This window comes from Camelus ferus, chromosome 20 (assembly GCF_009834535.1).
Source record: "Camelus ferus isolate YT-003-E chromosome 20, BCGSAC_Cfer_1.0, whole genome shotgun sequence".
NCBI classification, from domain to species: Eukaryota; Metazoa; Chordata; class Mammalia; order Artiodactyla; family Camelidae; genus Camelus; species Camelus ferus.
In genome coordinates, this window is record NC_045715.1 from 23,787,164 (window position 1) to 23,798,843 (window position 11,680).

The 11,680-nt window shown below is 37.9% G+C and overlaps 1 protein-coding gene across 5 annotated transcripts in view; it reads right to left on the reverse strand.

The window, feature by feature from the left end:
- Nucleotides 1-11,300, reverse strand: part of FKBP5 (FKBP prolyl isomerase 5) — a 93,347-nt gene extending 82,047 nt beyond the window's left edge. For 3 of the 5 annotated variants that reach the window (XM_032462910.1, XM_032462906.1, XM_032462909.1), the window contains exon 1: nt 11,142-11,290. The gene's annotated coding sequence lies outside the window, so the exon portion shown is untranslated. Of the gene's footprint in view, nt 1-10,594; nt 10,771-11,141 lie in introns of all 5 variants that reach the window. The other 2 variants (XM_032462907.1, XM_032462908.1) reach the window with 1 other exon arrangement.
- Nucleotides 11,301-11,680: the final 380 nt, after the last annotated feature.

An 11,680-nucleotide genomic window follows, 5' to 3' on the forward strand; every position in this document is an offset into this window, starting at 1 on the left:
AAAATTACTGGAAATACTACTGTAATTCCCACCCAGATGGCTGAGAATCACACTGATGACCGTAAAAGCAAGCCCTGGTTTAGCTCTGAAAGGGACAGGCCTGCTAATTAATTAGCTGTGGATCTAGAGCACGTGACTTTACTTCCTCTGGACCTCAATGTCCTCACCTGTAAAATAAAATCACTGGACTAGAGGATATTTCCTTAACTTCTTCCCCCTTTCTCCCTCTCCCTGGCCCTTTCTACTTTATGACTCTGGTGATTTAGGATCCAGACTGTGATTTTTGAGGACAGAGAAGAAAATAGTAGCAGAAATCCACTAAACTTTGGAGAAAAGGAACAAGAATTATGTAAACAACTAGAATATAGGGAGAAAAAGAGAAAGTTAGCCAAAAACACGTTTGCAAAAAGAAATGGACCAAGTAAAGAGGCATAATGGTTCCGGATAGAGGATCATGAGCTAATTGTCAAAATTAGTATGTATGTATGAACAGTAGTTTCAGTCATACTGAAATCAGGAACGATAATGAGAAATGCTAGAGATACAGACTTAGAAATGTTATTTATAACACACAATAATTTCACTAATAACTCCAGAAATCCTCTCAAGTTACCCCAGTTCATATGGAAAAGATGCCATACTCCCTGGCATAATCGTTCATAACCTTGCCCTGACATAATCACCCACTGTTTTCCAATAGGTTATTCCCTCCAGACAATTTGGCATCATCATTTCAAACAAACCTACAGTATTTCACCTTCACTGTCACTCAATGTTCTATCTGAAATGCATTCTCCCTTCTCTCAACTTATAACAATTTGTCATACTGTAACCATGTCTGAGGCACCATTTTAAGTGCTTGACATGTATTAACTCATTTAATTAGCTCAACAATGCTAGAAGGGAGTCTAAGTAACTTGCTTAAGATTAAACAGTAGCAGAGCCAGGATTCCAACACAGGCAGTCTGGCTCCAAATGGCCTGTCCTCTTAACTTGCTAACTGGTCCTCTAAAACTCAAGTTCTGTCATCTTCCTGTTTTCATTTGCTTAGCAATTATTCCTGACTCTTAAATCCTCAAGAAACCACTCATTTGTCACTTACCACAGGACCTAGCTTGTTATTTATCTTTTGTGCACATTTTCCTATCTTTTCTAAGAACAGGATCTTGTCTTATTTATTTTGTAACAACACGACTTAGAACTCAACAGAACTGAAGCACAAAACTGCTTATTAATGAAACTATAATGGCATTTAATATTTATTGACGACATATACCAGACCGTGGGCTAAGTACTTTATATGTATTGTCTCATTTAATCCTCACAACTCTTAGGTAGGTATTAACACTGCCTGTCCCTTCTCAGTATTATAGACGAGGAAAATGAGGCTTACTTAGAGAGAAGCTTAATATTTTGTCCAGTATCACAAAGTGGTGGTGACAGTCTTACTTAAGAGTCTAGCCAGACTCAATCTCCAGCCCACAAGACACTGTGAAGAAAGAATCAGTCCTAACAGCAATTCGGTTCAGCCTGCACTTACTGTACAGCATTATGATGAACACCAAGTATTAAGAATTAGGGGCACAGTTGCTGACCTCACAAAACTCAGCGCATTAAGACTTCAGGACCAAACTTTGATATCACTGGCACAGTCACCATCATCAAAACTTAAGAAAAATTTTAACTTATATTTTAAAGCAAAATATCAAATAATCCTTGGAAACTCTCCCACACCATTCCTTCCCCCTACAGCACCCCCAATCCCTCTATCCTAGGACTTATCTAATTTCTGTATTATGGAGTGGAAGGGTCCCATTAATCCAAACAATATTTAGAATATCTAAATTTGAATTTACTGATGACTCAGACTCAAGGGTCTATTTGATGAATTCCATGCCTATAATGAAATATGGGCCATGGATAGCTAGAAGATACTAGTAGCAAGAAAAAACAGCAAAAAGAGGGCTACGAAAGTCATACTGTAAAGGGAAGATAAGAAAAAGCAAGAAAAGTAGGAGAGTAGGCACAAACAGTAGAGTCCAGAATAAATCCAGTAGAGATGTAGATAGATGAAAACACTAAATCTAATTCATTTTCCGAATGCCGACTCCTTTATTATTTCTTTTCCTAACTTCTAAAGGAAATGGAAATAAATGTATTTGAAACAGCCACTGAAAAATCACTAAGCTACTAAAAATCATTAACTAGTATATAAATTAGGAGGTCTTTTTTTTCCTGAAAAATCACTTGCTTTAGCTGCAAAAAGACCTTAAAACACTATCTAATCTAAGCCACTCATTTTACCATTAAAATAATGCTCAGAAAGGTTAAGTAACTTTAACTTGGCCAAGATCATGTACCTACTTAGTAGCAACACTCCTGAATCTCATCCCAATGTCTATTCCAACCATGCTAGGTTTCCTAGAAATGGTGTATTTTTCTCTTCCATTTTCCACTCTTGATAACCACTAAATTAATTTCTGCATAAGTATCTCAGAATCCCCATATTATTTCTCCTTCTCTTTAAAGAAAATAATCAGATATTCTGGATTCTCTAAAACAATATAGAGTTTCATTCTCTTATCCCCAAAGTCAGTAATCTTAACTTGGGTGTTGATTTCTACTAAGAGGAAATTTAAACATTTCCCAGAAGAGCAGAAAGAAGAAAGACCTCCATAAACTGACCAAAAGCAAGCCAAGTTGATAGGCTATAATCCACCTGGAAAGGACTCAAGCCCAAGACCACTGGAGGCTGGATGACTGCTAAAAGGAAGTAGAATGCATATCACTTATTTTTTTGTTTCTATTTTATATCCTACCAACTAACTTTAGGTTCCTAAGTTTCTGACAAATGTCAATTCCTGGAGCCTTCAGAGAAGGGAAAGTACTGAGATGGAGTCATGTCTAAATCACGACATTTTCGGCAAAACAGCTTTTTGACGAGAACTATACTGGCCAGGAAATATATGAGGAATAGAATTTTCAGGTAAAACCACAGATTTTTATTTTTAGCTATAAAAACACTAGAAAGCCTGAAAATGTGATATATACACGATTTCCCCCACTGCAAAGCACCTGCAGATATTCCAGGTGGGAAGGGACTCATCCCAGCCATTTTTGTGGTCCAAGAAAGTCCACTGCTTATAACCCTTGATAAACTGTGGTCCTGCCAGTCACCATTCACCAGATTGAATTGAGTGATTTGGAAATCATCTATATCACTTTGGCTTAAATATAATGATCATCTGGGCCTTAAAAATTGCGTTTGCTTGTAAAACTGACTGAAGCCTTCTTTGGAAGGGAAGAAAATGCCCTATTTTACTTTAGGAACACATTTTAATTTTGATACACATAAGGTTCATTATAGACTAGGGATAAGTCCCTGCTTTAACATGTTACCCAAATTAGGGCAATTGGAGTGGAAATGAAAAGGACAAAAAGATAAAAAGACATTATAAATTTAGAAACAAAGTAATTTAGTGACTCACTGAGCTTAAGAAGTAAAGGAAGAGTAAGAAATGACCAGTAAGAATAATGGTGTCACAAACAGCTAAAGAGGAAAACTGGGAAAAAGAAGCATTTTGGCTGGGGGTGGAGAGAGGAGGTGCTGGGATGCAGTTGCTACAGAGATGGTATTTAAATATACTTAGTTTCAAGACACAGGTGAAAATTTGGGCCTCAATTTTGGAAGGCCTTGAGTTTAGAAAGATATAGATTTGGGGCCTAAGAAAAGCACAGTAATGATTGAGTTTTTAGAGAAACAGAAAGTAACAGAAAAACATTTAGACAATAGCACTCCTCAGATACTACGCTCTGAAGATAATCTAACTTTCCAGATGAACAGTACCTTATTCTGTATAGAATATTCGGACTAATTTATTATAAATGAAAAGCTCAAAAATTAATCTATCTTTTCCAGGCTATGAATTGACAGAAAGGAACTAAGGATAAAAATTGTTCCATAATTACTAACTGTCCAAACTTAAGTCTCTGAGCTAAAACACACTGCTTTTCAGGTTTCTCTATAACAAAACTTTCGGGAAAAAAACTGACAGAAAAGTCTGGTGCACTAACAATACTACAATTTTACAAGATTTACGAGAATTAAACAATTTTAAAAGCACATTAACCAAAATATTGATAATTAATGTCTGGAGAATAGGTACATGGAGGTTCATTACACTATTCTTTCCAGTTCTGTGTATGTTTGAAACTTCCATAATAAAAAATCTAAAAAAGGCTACCTACAGATATTTTAAAAAATTCATCTAGTTAAGGCTTGACAACTCAGAGCAAAATTCTAGCAGATAAAAACTTTTCAAATTATGTTTCATTCGTGCTCAATAGACCAATGAAATTTAGTGTGTATGATAGACAGAAATGACCCCAAACTGTCATTTCAGAGGAACATGAGTATGTTCATTACATGGAGAAAGTCCTTTTATCCACATTGGTTGAGTTGGACATTTGTTATTTTTCTCTTCAAAGAACTTATGTTTGTTAAAGAAAAATATACAGACCCCATAAATGTATAGTTTCAGTTAGTAAAGGCAATATAAATGTTTATCCCCAGTTATTAATGATTAATTTGTTGAACCTGCTGTTTAATCCTCCTGTTTCTTCAAAACATCTTCCATTCCAGGAAATAACCAAATTTTTATGTAGATACCAAAAAAAAAAAAAAAACTAATAAAAAAATGAATACCCATCAATTACATCTAATCCTGAATTGTGAAGAACACATATTTAACATTATATAACAATAAGTCAAGGAAAAAAGTTGAAAGTTTTAAACAATTAACATAGTTTAAGCTATTATTTAAATAGAATTAATTTAAGTAAAATAATTCTATTCAGACTACAGCAGCACTAAAATAGAGAATACCAAATTCACCACTTAGATTTACCACTTAACCTGTGATCAAGCTTAGTTTACATGGTTTACAAGCACCAAATTTTTTTATTATAAACCACCACCCAAAAATGACAGCCAGATTTGTTTGCCTCTTCTCTAGTAAGTTCTAGGACAGTAAAGACTGTACATGTCTGTACAAAACCTTGCACACCAAGGTGTGCAACTCTCTCAATAAGAATTATCACTACTTCAATTCCCAGGAAGCTATCACTAGGTATCAGGCTCATTCCCCAGGTGATTTACACAGGATAACAAAATAAAGCATTGTTTCCTTGCTGCCAGTTCTGCCTTGAATCATTTTCAGGATCCTGTTTCTTCTAACAGAAACAGATTATCATGAAACTTCAGAGAGCAGCAGCATAGGAATATATATAGGGACAAAAGACTGTCAGTGATTCTCTTTTTCTACATCATTATTAAAGTGCTGCTTAATTTCAAATCAAGGTATTTCACCTCGTGCAGATAATAAGATCATTCTCCTCATCTTCCACAAATTTTTATAGCTTTTTTCTTCATCAAAGTAAAAGTTACATACCGTAAAATGCACAGATCTTAAGTATTCAGCTCAGTAAATTTGAACAAATGTATACACAAAAATTGGTGAATCTCAAAATTCCTCATACTAGTCTTGCAACTGTTCTGTAAGTTAAAAATTATATGAAAATTAAATTACCTCAAAAGTGTACACTTGAGTTCTATTACCCAAATCAAGCTGTAGAACATTTCCATCATCACCTTAAAAAGTTCCCTTTTGCCCCTTTCCAGTCAACCACAGCCCTTACCCAGAAACCACTGTCCTGATTTCTATCACCATACCTAAGTTTTGCCTGTTCTTGTATTTTTTATAAATGGGATCATCGAGTAAATATTTGTGTTTGGCTTCTCTTGCTTTGAATAATATTTCTGAGCTTCATCTACATTATTGTATGAATCATTAGTTCATTCCTATTGTGAAAAAAGCTGCCATGAACATTTTTATCAGTCATTTTGTGGACATATACTTTATTCCTCTTGGTGCAGAAAGATTTCATTAAAAAAAAAAGGTTTCATATATAAATAAGCCTGTGAAGTCACAAGGTATAACTAGATTGGATTGATTTATACATGTACATATACATATAGTAAACATACACATAGTTACGTAAGTATATAATGCAAATATATATAACACAGATAACTACCTGTGTGTATATATTTATGTGTGTATACATCTATATGTCTGTGTGTATCTATGTGTGTGTGTGTATATGTATGTGTGTGTATACAAATGGATTTGGAGAAGTCCACCTGGGACCAAAGATTTTTTAAAAAAACTTACAAAGTTCATAGTGAAAATAAATTTAAGATGGCAAAGATCTCAATTTTATTTAATAAGTATTAATGTTTTAACCTAAGAATAATTCAAAAAGAGAAACAAATTTCTCTCCATGTAAGTTATCCTGTTTCACTTCAATGGAATACCTTCTCAGAAAAAAAGTTCCTTTCCCAAACTAGAATTTCAAACCATTAAATGTTACTATCCATCATGTAATAATTTTTCATGCTGGGGCAAAATCCAAAATACGTGTTAAGACTACAAGATTTTGTTTCATTGTCATCTTTTTAAAAAGCTAAACATAGAAATAATTCCATTGGCTAATATTTAACTTGGGTAAAGACCATTCCATCCTCATTTAGAATACGCTATATTCTGAAAAGGACTAGAATGTTTTCTCCATTCCAAAAAGTAGCTTACCGCCCTATTAAGTCTGTGATAGAGACACTTTGACCTTCAAATTCCATGTGTAATATTCAGCAGACAATAGAGGAGGATCTTTAATTTCCAGGGATAGGAATATTAAGAAAAATACACACAAATCTGATTTTTGTCGAGATCAATTTGAAATTCCCAACCCTGTTTTTGATAATCAGATTATCATTTTCAGGGGACTAGGAGTGGCTCCTCATTTAACATCATCTTTAAATTACCAAGACTGAGGCTGAATGCTACAAATGGCTCTGGAAATTTACCTCTGCCTGCTTTAGGAAGGGTTTGCAAGCACAAAAGGGAAAAAATAACCCTCTTCTAGCCTTTGATCTGTTTTCATCCTTTGTTCCTCCTTCCAAAAAAATGAGCAATTTCAAAGCCATACAATTCAAATATACTACATTTTTAATCTCTTTTTAAAACTGTTGAAATAGGTTTAATTGAATACATTTTTAATCTTTGAAAAACACTCTTAGCATCTGGACGTTCCCTAACTTTCACAGATGTGTATCTGTTTACTTAAAAACCCATTATTTCATTCTGAAAATACATCATTTTCATTTTTTCTAATAATTGTACCTTTTTCTAAAAGAAAAAAAACAACCTTCATTAACTGGTACAAAAATGACAGCAGCTCCAAAGAGCTATAATCCCCCAACTTTCATATCTTTTATCTGATTATTTTAGAAAACTAAAATAAAATTTGATTCTTATTTTTAAAATGTTTTTCTTCCAGACCAACAGTAGAAAACAGGTATACCAAATGTGTAGACCCCATACTCCCTCTGGTGGTCCTTCACTCTCATTAACCAGATGTTTTCCAAAAGACCAGAAATACTAAAATAAGTATAAAATGAACTTGTCCTATTTAAGGATTATAGCCTTATACGCTTAAATTTCAGCTAAGTACAGTTCAATTCTGGTCATAACAATGAGGTACAAATTATTTTGAGTACTTGAATTTTAGTGTTTCAAATACTACTGAAACATCCTTAGTAACTTGTTAGCTATGTACATAAGGTCCTACTATAACTCATTTTAGCTTCATTTGGCAGAACTGTCTTTTATACAATAAACATCTTACTTGCAAAAAAAAAAAATTCACACGTAAGTGGCTACTGTTTTTAAATCAATAGTTATGTGATCTACATACCAACATCCACTAGTCTCTGATGAGTGTAGATTTATTTTCCTTACACTTTTGTGGGTATAATGTCAGAAGTTAACAACGCACTGTAAAAAAAATTCAGAATGTAAAATAATAAAAAAAAAATCTAATTACTAATCAGCTAGGTTAGAAAGTTCAAATAGTTTAAGAATTATAAAATGCACATATTTAACTGTTCAGCATCAAATAATTACAGAATTTAGTGTGCCAAAATACATACAATATAGATTCTTTACTAGGAATTATGAATAATTATATTGAAGGCCTACAGAGGATATTATTAATGACAGACACAACATTCATTTTACTGTTAAATAAAGCAGTATTAATGTCTAACAGTATCATGTGATTTATCCTCAATTTAGCTGGTTTAATATGTCCCTATTTTTTGTGGCTTTATTCATCCAAAAATACTTACCCACGTCCAGACTCAAAAGGAGACACACCTGAGGGTAAGTGACTTAAAAACACTCCCAGGGAAGGGTATAGCTCAAGTGGTAGAGTGCATGCTTAGCATGCACAAGGTCCCAGGTTCAATCCCCAGTACCTTCTCTAAAAATAAACAAACCTAGTTACTTCCCCCCCAAAACAAAACACTCTGTTTATTGTGTAGATGCAAGAATTCAACTTATGCTTAATTTTGAAACTGTAATGTGGTTGATAATTTTATGATGTGGTCTACCCCAAGTTTAAAGTGAACAAAAATCAGTAATTAAAATATGTAAAAACTGAACTTAAAATAGACTTAATTAAAAGTTCCTAAAATATACTTTTGTGTAAAATAAGACTATGAAATATAACTAATTTATGATATGTGGTATATTTAAGCATAACCATAGGATAAAGATTATAATACTTCTAATCGTACACAGTAGTTAAATATATTCCTATACATTTTAAAGAACAATTATATAAGTCATCCATAACAATGAGAGCCTCAGTCTCATAAGACTCCTTAGAATTACTTATATAAAATAAAACTCACACTACACCAGCCACTATTCAATCTACCTTCACTAAGCATCAAAAAACCAATTCAACTTTTAGTAGCAGTAACTTCTACAGCTATTGAAAGAGAATGTTCTTCCTTCTCTAGATTGACTCATTCTAAGCTAAGCCTCCTTCAGGAAACTAAATAACCTAAAATACGTATCCTTTTCCAATCCAAGAATAAACAGAAAATTGAAGATTTCATTAGTTGCCTAATCCAATATTTAAAAATTCTCATGTTGAACTAGTTAAAATTATGTTTTAAAAAAGAAATTCACCCCAAATTTCCATAACTAAAAAAAAAACTGTAATGATTCAGAAACGTATTTGCTTTGTTAAATATCGGAAAGACAAAGACCTCATAGCATATAAGCCTGTTGTTTTAGAGAAATGAAGCATTTTATAGAGACTCTGATTTTTTTTTTTAAATTCCAGATAGTCACAACTAGCCTACTGGTTTCAGTTCACCTTTAAATGGTGGTACTAATTAGCTAGGTAAATAACTAAAATTCCATTCAAAGAAACACTAATAAAGTAGCATAATTAAATCAAAATTATAACTTTGAAGAAGTTAAAACTTACATCTCTTAAGTATAAATCAGCACAGACATCAAAAAAGACACAAGTAAAAAATTGAGTAATCTAAATCAACTGCTTCTCACAAATGTTAATCTTCATAATATATTTTGAAATAATTATTATATATTATTTTAAAACATTTTTTTCTATAGATGCTCTAAATTGGTCATAACTGTAGACTGCTAAGCAGAGGCCAGTTGGGAGACAGAGAAACAAAAAAATGTTAAGTTAAAGTATAACAAACAAAAATTTCCCACAAGAATAAGAAGTTTTTCAAGTCTATCCCTGCATTTTGATTCAGACGCCAAGAGGAAAAGCTAGTATACTTCTCTAAAGCAAAAATTCTCACGTGGGATTGGGGGTGGGGGAGATTCCCATAGATTATTAAAAATACTGAATCAGAATACGCCGTAAGTTTTCCCTTGTCTACAATCTAACAAAACGAGAAGACAATGAAAATACACACTCCTGTCTACCCTCAGAGAGGCAAAGAAAGCTCCCATTCAATGCTAAGCTTTATTCTACTCCTGAAAAGTAAATCCAAAACCACGAGCTCAAACTTCATGCAGAATTTGCTGAATGGCGGCCAAACGTTGTACACGCTGTCCTGAACCACACTCAATGATACCTAGAGTTCTGCATTCTCCATTTACAACGTGTACCTTACTGTGCTTTCGCCAGCACTGCAGAAACTGAATTTTAAATTGGGACTAAGTGTTCCTCCCGGCTCGTCAATGGAAAGAGGGCAACCTACACGCTGACAACCCCCACCCCACCGCCGATTTAAAAAAAAAAAAATCACTACTGGTTTTGACTCCAGTACTGTGGCGGGCACACCTTTTTAGACATCATTAAAGGAGAAGGCGTTATAACGTCCCGGAGTAAATTGAATACCGAGCCCTGAGACAACTCTTCACTGGCTTTCACCTGGATTTAGAATCACCTGTTAGAACTGCGCTGCACGAGCACTCTCTAAGAGGGCCTCTAAGAGCGGCCGAAAGCGGGATGCTGTTCCCATTCACTGGTCCGAGAGGCAGGTGAAGGCGGTGAACGTACGCCCACAATCACCTCCCGGGGAGCGCAAACTGAAAACGAGCACAGCGGCAACGGGACAGTCCGTTATCCTCCCCTTTCTAGGGCCCCGCCAGGTGTGCGAAGCTCCATCGTGCCCGCGGCGTCCCGGCGCACGGCTCACCTCCGCTCCACTTCTCCGGCCGCCCTGGCCCCGGAAGGCGAAGTTTCCCTCCCGCCCGCGGCAGCTGCTGCTCACGAGCGCCCGGCTCTCCGCGGGTCCCGCCGCCTGCTCCGGGAGGTCATGGGGGCCGGGCCTTGGGCGAGTCGGGGGCCGCCGACGGGAGCCGGGGCTAGGACCTGTCACCCGGGCGGGAAACAAAAGCCGGGTGAGGAGTAGCGGCCGCGACCCGCCTCGCCTCCGCGACCGGGAGCGTGGTGGGGGCCGGGAGCGGCTCCTGTGGCAGCCCAGCTCTGCGCCTCCCGGAGGGAGCCCCGGCCCCGCGGCTCGGCGGGACGCAGAGGGGCCCCGCGGTGGGGCTGGGGGCCTCCGGCGCGCCCCGCCTCGAGGCTTCTCCGGCCCCGCTCGCCCCGACGCTCCGTCCCCAGGCGGGGGAGCCGCGTGAGGGGGCGGGGAGGCGGCGTAGCGGCGGCCAGACCGCTAAGGAGGGAATTCTGCTCACGGGGCTCCGCAGCCGCCCGCCCTATCCTTGCGGCCATGGCGCGGGTACCTGTCGCCACGGTTGCTCTTCGGTTCTGTCTCTCTCCGCCTCACTACCGCGCCGCTTGCTCCTCAGCCCGCCCAGCAGGCCGCCCGCGCACAGGACTCCGCCGCCGGAGACTGGCAGCGCCCGCGAACTGGCCCGAATCCCCGGGGCAGCGCCCGGCGCCGTCCCGCCCCCGCCGGCCGCAGGACCCGCCTTCCATAGGGCCCCGGGGCTGTCAGTCCGCCCCCAAAAGGCGCGCGGGCTGTGGCTCGGCCTGTCCGGATTGGCGGCCGCGCAGGGTCCATGCAAATGACGCCCCTCCCCCATCTATTTGCACCTCCGCCTTAGTGTAACCTCAGCCTCTCCACGCCAGTCCACGTGTCTGGCCCTTGCCCTTTGTGGGGGCTGGAGGGAAGGGATGGAGGAAACTGACCTACACTCCCTCACACCATCCCTTACCTCCGGAGGAACTAATGCCTCAACAAGCTAGTTGACTTTACATAGGAACTGCCCCTCTGAAAGCTCTTCCCTCCTTTCTGCCCACCTGATCTGCCTGGAGGATG